At 41.7% G+C, this 15,157-nt stretch overlaps 1 long non-coding RNA gene across 1 annotated transcript in view; it reads left to right on the forward strand.

The window, feature by feature from the left end:
* The window catches only part of LOC142826492 (uncharacterized), a 98,154-nt gene that overhangs the window by 71,118 nt on the left and 11,879 nt on the right, over window positions 1-15,157 (forward strand). The window contains exon 2 of the long non-coding RNA XR_012900661.2: window positions 7,183-7,256. This is a non-coding gene — a long non-coding RNA (uncharacterized LOC142826492). The remainder of the gene's footprint in view (window positions 1-7,182; window positions 7,257-15,157) is intronic.

Below are 15,157 nucleotides of genomic sequence, written 5' to 3' on the forward strand. Positions count from 1 at the left end.
CATGCACATGTGTGTGAGGTATCCCTGAAACTAGCCTCCCATCCTATATGTCTTTTTTGGCTGCCTGTCACCTCCTGACTAACAGCTAGACTGAAAGCTCTCTCTAAGGAAGGGAGTGCCTGAGTCATGTATACAGCAACTCGTACAACAGGATACTCTGTAAGACTGGGATCCTAGATGCTATCACAACTAAATAAACTTACTCCATATTTTAGAAATGTATGTCTGTCCATCTGTGAGTCTGTTTGTCCAAAAACTCCTAAACTGTCAGGCTACGGCTACACTGGCAGCTTGTTGCTCAAGAACTGTTTTGCAGAAGAGATTTTGTGCAAAAAGTCTTCCACAAGAGAGCATCTACACTGGAATGTGCTTTTGTGCAAGAGTGTCTTTGGCAGTGTGGACTCTCTTTTGCACAAGAAAGCTCTGATGGCCATTTTAGCCATAGGGCTTTCTTGCGCAAGAAATTCATGTTGCCTGTCTACACTGCCCTCTTGCGCAAGAGTTCTTATTCCTTGTGGGGAGAGGAATAACTCTTCCAGAAGAAGCCCTGTGTTCTGACGCTAGTCTGTAAATTTACTTGCGCAAGAACGCGCGTGCAGTATAGACACCCAGCAAGTTTTTGTGCAAGAACAGCTGTTCTAATTCAAGAAGCCACCAGTGTAGATGTAGCCTAATTAGGACCATCAAATTTGATAGGCAGCTTCTTATCATATCTCTTTAAGATACGATAACCAAACACTGACCGTGTTATCTTGTGCCAGGATAATGGGATGTGCCTGGAATTCAATAGATTTTCATAACATGGAAAGGGAGAGGGTCTGGTAGGAGGGAGTCATTCTGCAGAATGACCACAGGGGGGCAGCAAGGAGCCAGAGATGGGAACCAGGATAGATAAATCCCCATTAGGCCAGCGGAGGGCAGGGGTGAAGAAAGGGACTGCGACCTACTATATATTTCAGAGAGTTTGTCTGTGTGTCTGGTATTTTTCCCCCAGCTGGAGACATACACCTCTCCCCTGGCTTTTCCCGCTGCACTTCTCATCTGGCCCCAAGCTGCTGCAGTGAAAGAGGGCTGGGGTTGTCCTTTCTCCCTGAGGCAGCTTGAACACTGAACCTCTCATCCCCAGCTCATCCCCAGCTCATCCTCTCATCCCCAGCTCATCCCCAGCTCTCATCCCCAGCTGAGAGCAATGATTTAAATGAAGAAAAACAAAACTTATTTGAGTTAAGTTATAAATAAGATTATGATGCTAGTAGATCCAGTGCCAACTCTTTCCAAGTCTGTAGTCATCGGCTGAGCACTGACAATTTCATAACTGGAAACCAAACCAGCTCACCTAGCTATTGGGATTGATCAGGATAGGTGTTAGATGTGCAAGGATGTGGTTAGTGTTTAGATTCTATAAAAATACTTCTAAGTTGCTGCCTACATGAATCTTACTTGCAGTACCTGTGTCCTGCACTGTCAGGCAGTAAGAAAATTTTGCTTTATAGGTATGAAAAAGCCTGCTCTGAACTTGTGAATCAAGGCAGGAAGCATGGTTCCTCCACCTATTTGATCTGAGGAAGTGGGTCTGGCCCACGAAAGCTCATCATCTAATAAACCATTTTGTTAGTCTTTAAAGTGCTACATAGTCCTGTATTTTGTTCCATTTAGAAAGACTCTCAACTAAATGAAACTTTGTACGTCAAAAACTTTGTTGCTTGCCTCATCCACCCCTGAAGAAGTGACATGCAGGAGTGCTCATCCCATCAGTTTGAACTACAGTTTGAATTAAATATGTCACAAGACAAACTAGTTATCTCTTTGATGCCTGGACTTTCAGAAGCTTTGGAGACAAGAAACATAAGCAGAGATCCTGATGGTCAACCTGGGTTAGACTTTCAATAGACAGATTATTACATTCGTCACTTTTCATAACCATAGACTGTAACTCATTGGCGCTTTACCTTTAGATAACTCTCTCTCTTTATTTCTTAGTTAATAAATCCTTAGTTAGATTACTAGAGGACTGACTACTAGCATTGTCGTTGGTGTGAGAGATAAGGTACAAATTGATTTGGGGTAAGTGAATGGCCCCTGGGAATACTCTGAATATTTTGATTTTGGAGGGATAAGTGACCATTGGCCCAGCATGCCTGTGTGGCAAAACAACTGGAGAGCCCAACGGGACTTTCTGTGGCTCCATAGAAAGACTATATCATATTTTAGGCATCCATGTTAATTACTGGCTTGGTGACATTTAGTTATAGTCCCTGCCACTAGTGTAGGGTGCCTGCACTTTTTTGACAATCTGTCCTGGGGCTGGCACTCAGTCTTGAACCACTCCCCACAGCATGACAATTACTACTGAGGCCTCGTATGTGACTGTGAGAGGAGCATTGCACACCTCTGAGACATGACTGAAGGGAGGGCAGTTCCCTTCGTTTTTGTTCCTCACCACTAACCCCACAAAGCATTGGTGGAAAGGTAGTGTACTCTCAGCCACATAGGTGAGAAAAAAACTGTAATAGATAATCTACAGTATAGACAGCAATAGGACTATAAAGAAGGTTAGAATATAGTCCGCATGCTATGAAGCTCATAAAAACCTGGCTTTCTAACACTGTAACTGTCTTAACCCTGTTAAATTGAAGGATTGACTTTAGTTCCTGACAGGTGAAAGATTTATGGCTAGAAATGTGAAGGATGGTGACCCCTTTCATCAGCAGCCCACATGCCTACTGTGTGAGAAGCTGTGATTCAACAAGGTCATATTCATTACCTACACCCTCGCTCAGAGACACAAATGACAACTGCGCCTCATCCTTCAGTCAGGATGGCTGTAGGCCAGGCTGCTAAGACAGCAGGGGTAATCCACACAACTCATTTTATTCCCCTTCCCCAAAGAAAATTAACAATTTCACTTGTGATCCTAAAGCCGATTCTAACCTAGGTGTCTAGATGGCAAAGGCAATTGCTTTAATCCATTAAGCTACTTTAGCTCCCTGTCTTTATCGGAAACTTGCAGACAGGAAGTGTCACTGGGAACTTGATGGACTTAAATACTTAGTGCAATCAAAGTTCGCTGTGTATAAATTACATTTTCTGGGTAGCTTGTTTAAAAGGGAAAAAGCGAAAAACTGATCCTTATCGCAGGCCTGGACGCTTTGGATACAGCAGTGACCATGTTAGACAAACCATGGCAGTGAGGGATTTGAAAAGAGTTTGGTGACAGAAGTGGCTTGTTTGTTATTATTAATTTGGAAGTGGCTGCAGCCTGACAGACAAGCCATTTTTAAGGGGGACGCTCACCCTGCAAGAAAAAACAACAGAACCTGTTAAATCAGTGACACTATGAGTAGACATTTGTGTGACATGTTTATTTCTTAGTTTCGCCCTATTATTTGCTAAACTGCGTAAGGTTTTCAACATCTTTATGCTGAATCTGGCTGTCACAGAACTGTAATTCAGTGTATACACAGGAATCAGTCTTTGATGACAGAAGCAGAGAGATGCCTAATGACAGCTTTTATGGCCTGAGGCATTTTAAATCCCCCAAAGCTGTTGTTATGTTTAGATTCTGGCTGTGGAGAAGCTAAATCCCACATTCAGAACTGCCTATCTGAAAGGGGAAGAGACAGCCACACTTAGAAGCCCACTTGCACTTACACTGAGCTTTCTTGGGTTACCCCAGTTCAAGGTTTTAGAAAGTCCAAGGTTTGATTTCACTCTCCTCCTAGGAAACTCATTCAGGGTCCAAACATTTTGAAAAGGAACTTAACTTGGGATTGGAAACGTGATCAGGTCTCTGTGTTCATGCCCAAGAGCTGACAGTGAGAAAGCAGAGATACCTTTGCATGGAAAGGTCTACGGGTGGCAACATGCTTTTGGACAGCTTTTAGAAAAATTGCCCTCTTAATACCTTCATTCAGTGTAACTTCCTAGCCCTTACTGATTAGTAGGGTGGATAGAAACTGATGATTTAAAAAAAAAAACAGATGTTATTTTAAAAAAAGAGTAAGTCTGTTTTTCATTAAGTTAAATTAAATTCAAGTGTATTTACCAAAAAAATCTGTTTGAAATTGAATTTGAAATTCACAACCTATGTTAAGGCTCTATGATTCTGCCTGAATCATGGGATAATCTTCAAATAATTTAAGCTGAGTTGCAAAGAAGGAATGGAAAATCATGGAGGAGTAACAATGGATATTCATTAATTGGAAAAAGCCAGAGCAAATCTATTTCTTTAAAACAAAATTGCTGAAACAATACAAACACTCAACTATTAAGCTGTGCATGTGATTTTTTTATTTTTTATTTTTTTAATAGCCAGACAATTTGGAGCAACTTCAGGGCCCTAACTAGAGCAGGATGAGTGGTGCAGCTGCCCAGTCTCAAAGCTGTGGAAGGTGAAGGGAGGAAAAATAGTAGGAGGTATGATATTTTTCCAACCTTTTTTCTCCACTGATGCTGGTAGGGGTGTTGCCTTCAGAGCTGGATGCCTGGCCAGTAGCTTCCACCCTCCAATTGCCCAGTCCTGAAGGCAGCACCCTAACAGCAGCCGTGGAGAAGTAAGGATGGCAACAGAATACCATGCCACCCTTACGTCTATGGTGCTGCTTGCAGTGACTCTGCCAGGTGCGTTGGGTGCCTGGCTAGCAGCTATTGCTCTCCTGTGACAACTCTGAAGGCTGTGCAGCTGCCAGCAGCAAATGGAGAAGTAAGACTGACAATACTGTGTCCATGGGTGGGCTCTACCCTCTACTGTTGTTTTACCTTCATCCCTCCTCATTAGGGATGTTAAAATGGCTAACTGGTTAAATGTTTAACCAGAGTTTTAACTTAGGGCCTGCCACCCAGCTCCACCATGGCTATGCCTATGAGGTCCCTGTTGAGGCCATGGTGTTGCACCATGGCCCCAGGGTCCCAACTTTCAGCCTGCCAGCCCCTCCAATGCTGGGGACAGGGGCAGATGAGGATTTTGCGGGGCCAAAGGCAGCACAATTTCATGGGACCCCCCCTTTGACATGGCGCATGCACGAAGCTTCTTGAAGTGCAGGGCCCGGGGCGGCCGCCCCACTCGCCCTGCCCTATATCCGCCACTGGCTGGGGATGCTCCAGCCTGGCATGGCTAGCTGCTGCCAGAGTTCACCAGCAAGGGCCAGTTAACCAGTAAACATGCCGGTAAGCCTCATGCTGACTAGTATGCTTATTGGTTAACCCTTTAACATTCCTACTCCCTGCCTACTTCACACCCTGGTGAAAGTCCCCTTAAAACTCTCCAAGAGCATTTAATGTAGTAATGGGGAAAATGTGCATGTTGCAAACTTCCAAATGTATGAAAAATTTTGGACTGTGACAAGTAAGCTAATTGAAAACAAAATTAAAAGACTAATAATTGTGGAATCCATAATTTCTTCACTATTACAAAGAAGGTAGGACCTTAAACTATAATATCAAATGTATATGTTTACTGCCATATTTTAAAGAAAATCAGACCACTAAGCTGGTGGAAGTTACTGTCTGGGAATTTGGAAGTAGAATTTGTAAAAATGTTAACCCAGCTTATGCTAGCAGCTGTGTCTTCTGCAGGTGCAGAGAGAATATTTTTGCTCATTTTATTTTCTCATTTGCTATTTTTGCTCTAGTCCAGGGGCAGGAAACTTACAGCCCAAGCCACTGCTTCCCACAACACCCATTGACCAGGAATGTTGAACCATATCAACTGGGAGCTGCAGGGCTCTGTAAACAAACCATCTTGCAGCCTGCCAGCAGCTAACTCTGATGAAATGCATGCAGCCCATGGGCCGGAGGTCCCCCATCCCAGCTCTAATAGCCAGTTCAATAACTAGTTCATTCAAAGCTAAGAAGCAAATTGGAAGTTGAAAAAGTTTTCCTCTTCCAATCTATGAATAAAGGCTAGGTATAAGAGGACGAGATCTACTAGGTCTAAAATATTGAAGGACATGGTGTCATCAAGTCCATTAATTAACTAGAGATAATACATTCTTTCAGTAATAATCAGTTAATTAAAAATGCAAAACATGTTTTGATATACATATTTGATATTCAGCATATTTAATATAGCTTTACTTATTAAAAATGCTGGGTTTGTGCATTTCAATTGCATTGAATTATTATCCAGATGGAGATTCATATAAGCTACAAGTAAAAAAATTAATAAATTAGTAAAAAATTAAACTCTATAATTGCTTAAATAAATGTGTATTGCTATAGTGTATCCTTCTGGTTAGCATAAAAAAGCCCCAAATTTAGTTTAAAAGTTATTTAGTTACAAATAATCATGTTTCAATGGTTTCTAACCACTGCAAATTCTTTAAAAATAATTATAATATATATATTCAAAATACAAGTAAAATCGATTATGTAAATCAAAGTTTCCTGTTTGCTGATAGAAAGCATGATTAAAATTGGAGACTTTCATTGCTTTAATTTAAATCACACCATCTTGATGATTAGTAAAAAAGCAGCAGATACCCTTCTAAAGCTTTTGAACAGAATAAGTCAGGATCCAAGAAGAAAAAGAGGGTGTTTTTTTAATTGAGTAAATAATTTGAACCAGAGCTGTTGCTAAATGTCTGCACTGATTTCCTGCAACAGTAGTTGAATCCTGAAAAAGTTGGCTCAGACTTTCTAAAGCCATAACCATCCTATCCAAGCTATGTAACCCAGCTTGACAGAAAATCTAAAATGCTTCATTACCCTTCATGAGATTATTAAAACCAGTGCACTAATGGATTTTTAGAGATAGAAGCCATTGCAAGAGGCACTAAATCAGCAAAGGGTGTTGAATCTGAATAAACTATCCTCTCTTCAAGCTTTTAAAGTCCCAAATAGAAATACAGGAAGTGCTCTTGTGCTGGCTTAAATAATCCACACGGTAGCATATCCATCTATTTTCTTTCCAATCTCTGTTCATAATAAGGGAAGATGATATTTCAGATTTAGCTTTGTTAGTGTGCAATTAAACCAGTCCCTTCATATAGCTGTTTTTAAACACTGACTTAACAGCTGCCACATTTTTGTAGTATCTTCATAGTTCTAAAGAAATCCATCATTACTAAAGGAGACCTGAAAAGGGTTATTAAGAAACTAATTTGTGCTCTTTTTTATTCTCTTATAAAGTGCCTAATTTTGTTTTATTTGTTCTAAAAAATTCCCGTTTGTTTTTTCAATTAGGAATACAGAATCATAGAATACTAGAACTGGAAGGAACCTCAAGAGATCATCAAGTCCAGTCCCCTGTCCTCACGGTAAGACCAAGCACCATCTAGATCAGGGCTACTCAACACGCGACACACGGCCTTGTTTGTTTGTGGCCCGCGTTGCGGTTTGGGTTTATGCGAGGCTCAACACATGGCCCATGGGTGGGATCCTTTGAATATGTCCTCCACTGGGAACACACTCCATAACAGAGAGTCAATATAATGGTCTTCTGTTGATACGCGTTTTAGTAGTTAAATTCCTGGATTGTCATTGCTCATTAAAAGTGCTGTCATATGGGTGGAAATCGGGTAAACATTGCATTTTATTAATATCAGCAGAACTGACTTGAATGGGGCCTTGTGTAGTCTTGCTTTAATCTTTGTACTCATGCCCATCACTGTGAAAGAAGCTATTGGATATATAATTGCATGTACTGTACATGCAACCACACTTAAGTTGCAGCTCTAGGCATGTGATTTGACTATCATTGTGGCCCCTGGAGCTTCCAAAGTTGAGTAGCTTTGAACTAGATCATCCCTGATAGATGTTTATCTAACCTGCTTTTAAATATCTCCAATGATGGAGATTCCACAACCTCCCTAGGGAATTTATTCCAGTATTTAACCACCCTAACAGGAAATTTTTCCTAATCTCCAACCTAAATCTCCTTTGCTGCAATTTAGGCGCATTGCTTCTTATCCTGTCATAGACTCATAGACTTTAAGGTCAGAAGGGACCATTATGATCATCTAGTCTGACCCCCTGCACAGTGCAGGCCACAAAATCTCACCCACCCCTCCTAGAATAATCCTCTCACCTATATCTCAGATATTGAAGTCTTCAAATACTTTGAAGACCCCAAGATGCAGAGAATCCTCTAGCTGTGATCTGTACCCCATGCTACAGAGGAAGGCGAAAAACCTCCAGGGCCTCTGCCAATCTACCCTGGAGGAAAATTCCTTCCCGACCCCAAATATGGCGATCAGCTAAACCCTGAGCATGTGGGCAAGACTCATCAGCCAGACACCCAGAAAGTTCTCTATAGTAACTCCTATCATCCCTCCATTGACCTATTTCCCACTGATAATGAATGGTCAATTAGTTACCAAGATCATGTTATCTCATCAAACCATCCCCTTCATAAACCCATCTAGTTTAATCTTGAAACCAGATAGATCTTTTGCCCCCACTACTTCCCTTGGAAGGCCGTTCCAGAACTTCACTCCTCTAATGGTTAGAAACCTTCGTCTAATCTCAAGTCTAAACTTCCTACTAGCCAGCTTATATCCATTTGTTCTTGTGTCCACATTGGTATTAAAATTAAATAATTCCTCTCCCTCCCTGGTATTTATCCCTCTAATATATTTAAAAAGTGCAATCATGTCCCCCCTCAGCCTTCTTTTGGTTAAAGTAAACAAGCCAAGCTCCTTGAGTCTCCTTTCATAAGACAGGTTTTCCATTCCTCGGATCATCCTAGTGGCCCTTCTTTGTACCTGTTCCAGTTTGAATTCATCCTTCTTAAACATGGGAGACCAGAACTGCACACAGTATTCTAAATGGGGTCTCACCAATGCCTTGTATAATGGCACTAACACCTTCTTATCCCTACTGGAAATACCTCGCCTAATACATCCCAAGATCATATTAGCCTTTTTCACGGCCATGTCACAATGGCGACTCATAATCATTCTATAATCAACCTGGACTCTGAGGTCTTTCTCCTCCTCGGTTACTTCCAACTGATGTGTCCCCAGCTTATAACTAAAATTCTTGTTATTAAGCCCTAAATGCATAACCTTACACTTCTCACTATTAAATTTCATCCTATTGCTATCACTCCAATTTACAAGATCATCCAGATCTTCCTGTATGATATCCCGATCCTTTTCTGAATTGGCAATAGCTCCCAACTTTGTGTCATCTGCAAATTTTATTAGGACACTTCCACTTTTGGTGTCAAGATCAGCAATAAAAAGATTAAATAAAATTGGCCCCAAAACTGATCCCTGAGGAACTCCGCTAGTAACCTTCCTCCAACCTGACAATTCACCTTTCAGTATGACCCACTGTAGTCTCCCCTTTAACCAGTTGCTTATCCACCTCTCAACTTTCATATTAATCCCTATCTTTTCCAATTTAACCAATAATTCCCCATGTGGTAGCAAATGCCTTACTAAAGTCGAGGTAGATTAGATCCACTGCATTTCCTTTATCTAAAAAAATCTGTTACTTTCTCAAAAAAAGAGATCAGGTTGGTTTGGCACGATCTACCTTTTGTAAAACCATGTTGTAATTTGTCTCAATTGCCATTAGCCTCAATGTCTCTAACTACTTTCTCCTTCAAAATTTTTTCCAGGATCTTACATACTACAGATGTCAAACTAACAGGCCTATAGTTACCCGGGTCACTTTTTTTCCCTTTCTTAAAAATCGGAACTATATTAGCAATTCTCCAGTCAAATGGTACAACCCCTAGTTTAGAGATTTATTACAAATTTTTGCTAATGGATTTGCAAGTTCATGTGCCAGTTCCTTTAATATTCTTGGATGAAGACCATCTGGGCCCCCCGATTTACTCCCATTAAGCTGTTCAAGTTTGACTTTCACCTCGGATATGGTAATATCTACCTCCTTATCCTCAGTCCCATTTGTTAACTTACCATTATCCCTAAGATCTTCATTAAAGACTGAAGCAAAGTATTTGTTCAAATATTGGGCCATTCCTAGATTATCCTTAACCTCCACTCCATCCTTAGTAATTAGGGGTCCTACTTCTTCTTTTTTTGTTTTTTTCCTATTTATATGGCTATAAAACCTTTTATTATTGGTTTTAATTCCCTTTGCAAGGTCCAACTCTACCTGACTTTTAGCCTTTCTCACTTTGTCCCTACATGCTCTAACCTCAATAAGGTAGCTTTCTTTACTGATCCCTCCCATTTTCCACTCCTTATATGCTTTCTGCTTTTTCTTAATCACCTCTCTGAGATGCTTGCTCATCCAGCTTGGTCTAACACACCTGCCTATAAATTTTTTCCCTTTTCTAGGGATACAGGCTTCTGACAGCTTCTGCAACTTTAACTTAAAATAATTCCAGGCCTCCTCCACTTTAAGATCCATAATTTCTTTAGTCCAATCAACTTCCCTAACGAATTTCCTTAATTTACTAAAGTTAGCCCTTTTGAAATCAAAAACCCTAGTCTCAGATTTATTTTTGTTTATCCTTCCATTTAATTTAAACTGAATTAGCTCATGATCACTCGAGCCAAGGTTGTCTCCTACAACCATTTCATCTATGAGGTCCTTGCTACTCACCAAAACCAAATCTAAAATAGCATCCCCCCTTGTTGGTTCAGCAACTACTTGATGAAGGAATTCATCAGCTATCACATCTAGGAAAATCTGAGCCCTATTACTATTACTAGCACTTGTTCTCCAGTCTATATCTGGAAAGTTGAAATCTCCCATGATTACACAGTTTCCATGAGTATTTACTTCATTAAAAACATTAAAGAGGTCTCTATCCATATCCAAATTGGATCCTGGTGGTCTATAACACACCCCAAGCACTATCCCAGGGGAGGATCTGATAGTTTTCTTCCCCAATGTAATTTTTGCCCAAACGGACTCTGTCTTCTCCATTCTATCACTTTTTATTTCTTTACAATCTACCTCATCTTTGATATACAATGCGACTCCCACCACCTTTACCCTTATTTCTGTCTTTCCTAAACAGCACATACCCTTCAATACCTGTACTCCAGTCATGCCTAGTATTCCACCATGTTTCTGTTATTCCTATAATATCTGGTTTCACTTCCTGGACCAATAGCTCTAGTTCCTCCTTTTTGTTACCTAGGCTCCTCGCATTGGTGTACAAACATCTTAATTTTTGCTGTTTGGCCTCATTCACATTCTTTACCCAATTTGGCACAGATGTTATACCTCCAATATGACCTATTAGACTAGTATCCACCCCACCCTTCCTCATGTTCATTCTCCTACCCCCAGCTATATCCTTTCTTACTTCGTTTTCCTCCCTCTCAGTGTTAAAATCTGGCGTAGAGATTACCTTGGCATCTCCCAACCATCTCCCCCAAATTCCTAGTTTAAAGCTCTCTTAATAAGTTGAGCCAGCCTCCATCCTAGAAGTCTATTTCCTTCCCTACTTAGGTGAAGTCCATCTCTAGAGAACAGTCCTCTGTCCATAAATGCCTCCCAGTGACCATACATCCCAAAGCCCTCCTTATAGCACCACTGCCTAAGCCATCTATTGATCATCATAATCCTGTCACATCTTTGTTGCCCTTCTCTAGGAACAGGCAGAATTCCACTAAAGATCACCTGAGCCTCAATTTCCTTGAGCATCCTCCCCAGTCTAGCATAGTCTCCCTTAATTCGTTCCAGCGAGAATCTAGCCGTATCATTTGTTCCTACATGAAGGATGATCAATGGATTCCTTCCTGCTCCCTTAATAATTCTCTTCAACCTCAGTTCCACATCTCGTATCTTAGCACCTGGCAGACAGCACACCCTTCTATTCTCTGGATCAGCTCTGGTTACAGGCCTATCTATTCTTCTCAATAAGGAGTCCCCAATCACATAGACCTGTCTTTTCCTAGTGACAATGAAATTCTCTCGTCTATCTCTAGCTTCCTCTGGCTGCAAGTCCTTGCCATTCCTATTTTCCCTTGTAATCCTAATGCTCATTATTGGTGTTGTCTCCATTAAGTCTTCCCCTTTATCTATGGGACTAGCCACTCTTCTCTTCTTCCTTACCCTTCCATCTTCATTATCTACCTGCTGTACCCCTTCTTCATTTTCCAACTCCACATACCTGTTCTTGAGCTCTATTTTTCCTTCACTGACCCATGTTTTCCTCTGCCTGGTCCTCTGAGTCACATGCTTCCACTGTCCATTTTCTTCGCCCAGCAGTCCCCCCTCTGAGGCCCTTGTTCCTGCTTCCATCTGCATGTCTAAGCTTTCCCCTTTAGCCACGTCATGCCTTTGCCCATCATCTGCTCAAACCCCCTTCTAAACTCGACCAGAGTTTCCACCTGCATCTCCAGTCCTCGGATCTTTTCTTCCATCAGCTCTATCAGGCGGCACTTCATGCAAACAAAACTCCTTTCAGGTACCCCTTCCAGAATCATGTACATACCGCAGCTACCACATCCAATCATCCTCCTTGTGTTCTCTACTACTTGGGCCATGGCCACTAATGCCTCTGTGTTTTATCTACTTTCTCACCAAAATCCTATTAGTCCGGTGAACACAAAAACAAACCAAAACACCCTCTCCACAGCAAAAACAAACTCCAAACAAGTCCCACAATCCAAAGTCCCTTTACAAACTCCCACTCAAACTCCCCTGTTTACAGCTCTGTTTGCTTGGCTCCTGTGCCGCTGCAGCTATCTGCATCATCAGAGGTCAAGGAGAACAATTTTTCTCCCTCCTCCTTGTAACACCCTTTTAGGTACTTGAAAACTTCTATCATGTCCCCTCTCAATCTTCTCTTTTCCAAGCTGAACAAACCCTATTCTTTCAGTCTCTCTCTCATGGGTCATGTTTTCTAGACCTTTAATCATTTTTGTTGCTTTTCTCTGGACCCTCTCCAATTTCTCCACATCTTTCTTGAAATGTGGTGCCCAGAACCGGACACAATACTCCAATTAAGATCTAATCAATGCAAAATAGAGCAGAAGAATGACTTTTTGTGTCTTGCTCACCGCACTCCTGTTAATGCATGCCAGAATCATGTTCGCTTTTTTTGCAAGTGCCACACTGTTGACTCATATTTAGGAGCAGTAAATCTGTTGTTCTCTAGTTTTGCTGGGAGACATTTGGGTGATGTCAGGGTTTGTTTCCTAAAGGGAGTTTTGAAGGTGTCCAAAACATAACAAAAGTTCTCTGCATTCAAAGCAGTGGTCAATCACTGAAGTTGAGTAAGTGTTAGTGTAACCCACATACCTAGTGGGTATGGTTCACTGTCCCATGCAGTGGCACTTAGACCACTTACAAAGAGACAAACTTAGCTTACTTTCTGGCCTTAGCTCAAATCCAGCTGTCCTTTAGCTTAAACTGTAGAAGCTCATGCACTAAGCTCCAGAGGCTCCAGGTTTGGTTCTGTCTGTCAGTGTTACATTAGCAAAACCAGTTTTAAAGTAAAAATAAATTATACACATTTTAGATAGTTTAACAAAACATTCCATCCTGCCACATTGCTCAACTTTCTGTCTCTTGGGTCTTATGATGTCACCAGTTTATGAGCTAAGCCTGGACCTGCAGTCCGAATGTAAACAGCAGCCAGGAAATAGTTGTTTAATTTTTTAAAACCAGACTTTCTTTACAAGCCGCAACAGAACAATAGCAAGGAAACAAGCCCATTTCCACTTATTACCGTCTCTTTGCAAGTTCTCTTTAAGTTTGGAATTTTGTCAGTGCTATTGTGGATTCTAGGATTTAGAAACACCCTGTGATATATTGTGGGCTGTTTGCATGTGGGTGCATAGGTGGGTGGTGTGTGATGTGCTCATTGAATAAATCTCTGTACAAGCTGGGCAGCATGAGGTTACTAGAGAAAAGAAACTCAGGGAGAACAGTGAAAAGTCATAGAGGGCCTGAGCCACAGACTGTCAAGCAAAGCATTACCTTGGGAATGTTATACTGGAGAGGAAGGTTGAGTTCATAAAGATAGCGTGGGTACTAGAAAACATACCATCTCGTCTCCCAGCAGACAGGGAAACAACCACAGTTTAGCACTTCTTGGCAGTCTGAGCTGAGACACAGAGGAACTGGGACTCAGATGTTGTTCCTTCACTACAGGATTGAGGTGCCTCTGGAGGACAGTTTGTAGACCCTGCCAGGCCTCTGCTCTTGCTCTCCTATCCTGTGGATTGAGGACTTCAGTCTCCAGGACAGTTGATCTTCCTCCTTTCACTGGCCAACGTGGCCATCTGCCAATCCAGAAGGAAGAAACTCAACAAACTCAAGTGGGGCCATTTGATTGAGACTTATTTCCTTCCACTCTTGTATCATAGAATCATAGGACTGGAAGGGACCTCGAGAGGTCATCGAGTCCAGCCCCCCGCCCTCAAGGCAGGACCAAGCTCCGTCTACACCATCCCTGACAGATGTCTATCTAACCTGTTCTTAAATATCTCCAGAGAGGGAGATTCCACCACCTCCCTCGGCAATTTATTCCAATATTTGACCACCCTGACAGTTAGGAATTTTTTCCTAATGTCCAATCTAAACCTCCCCTGCTGCACTTTAAGCCCATTACTCCTTGTCCTGTCCTCAGAAACCAAGAGGAACAAATTTTCTCCTTCCTCCTTGTGATACCCTTTTAGATATTTGAAAACCGCTATCATGTCCCCCCTTAATCTTCTTTTTTCCAAACTAAACAAGCCCAGTTCATGAACCCTGGCTTCATAGGTCAGGTTCTCTAGACCTTTAATCATTCTTGTCGCTCTTTTCTGTACCCTTTCTAATTTCTCCACATCTTTCTTGAAATGTGGCGCCCAGAACTGGACACAGTACTCCAGCTGAGGCCTAACTAGTGCAGAGTAGAGCGTCAGAATGACTTCACGAGTTTTGCTTACAATACACCTGTTGATACAACCTAGAATCATATTTGCTTTTTTTGCAGCAGCATCACACTGTTGACTCATATTCAACTTATGGTCCACTATGACCCCTAGTATGCTTTGGGCAAAGTCTCCATAGTCCCTAGATTCCTTTGTGAAGTACCGGACTTTGTGTGGGTTTCTGTGCTCAGTGTCCCCTTCTGGTTCCTGGTTTCAACAGTCTGTCCTGCTTTCCCATGCCTTTGTGTGTTCTTGTTCCCTGTCACTAGTTATTCCTGTTCTTTCATAGCCTTCCCCTTCCCTACTGCTTTTGTTGAGGGATGGCTTCTTCTGTTCCTTTGCCCCCTGATTTCTTGGACTCA

Source organism: Pelodiscus sinensis, chromosome 1 (assembly GCF_052426305.1).
Source record: "Pelodiscus sinensis isolate ZL-2025 chromosome 1, ASM5242630v1, whole genome shotgun sequence".
Taxonomy (NCBI): Eukaryota; Metazoa; Chordata; order Testudines; family Trionychidae; genus Pelodiscus; species Pelodiscus sinensis.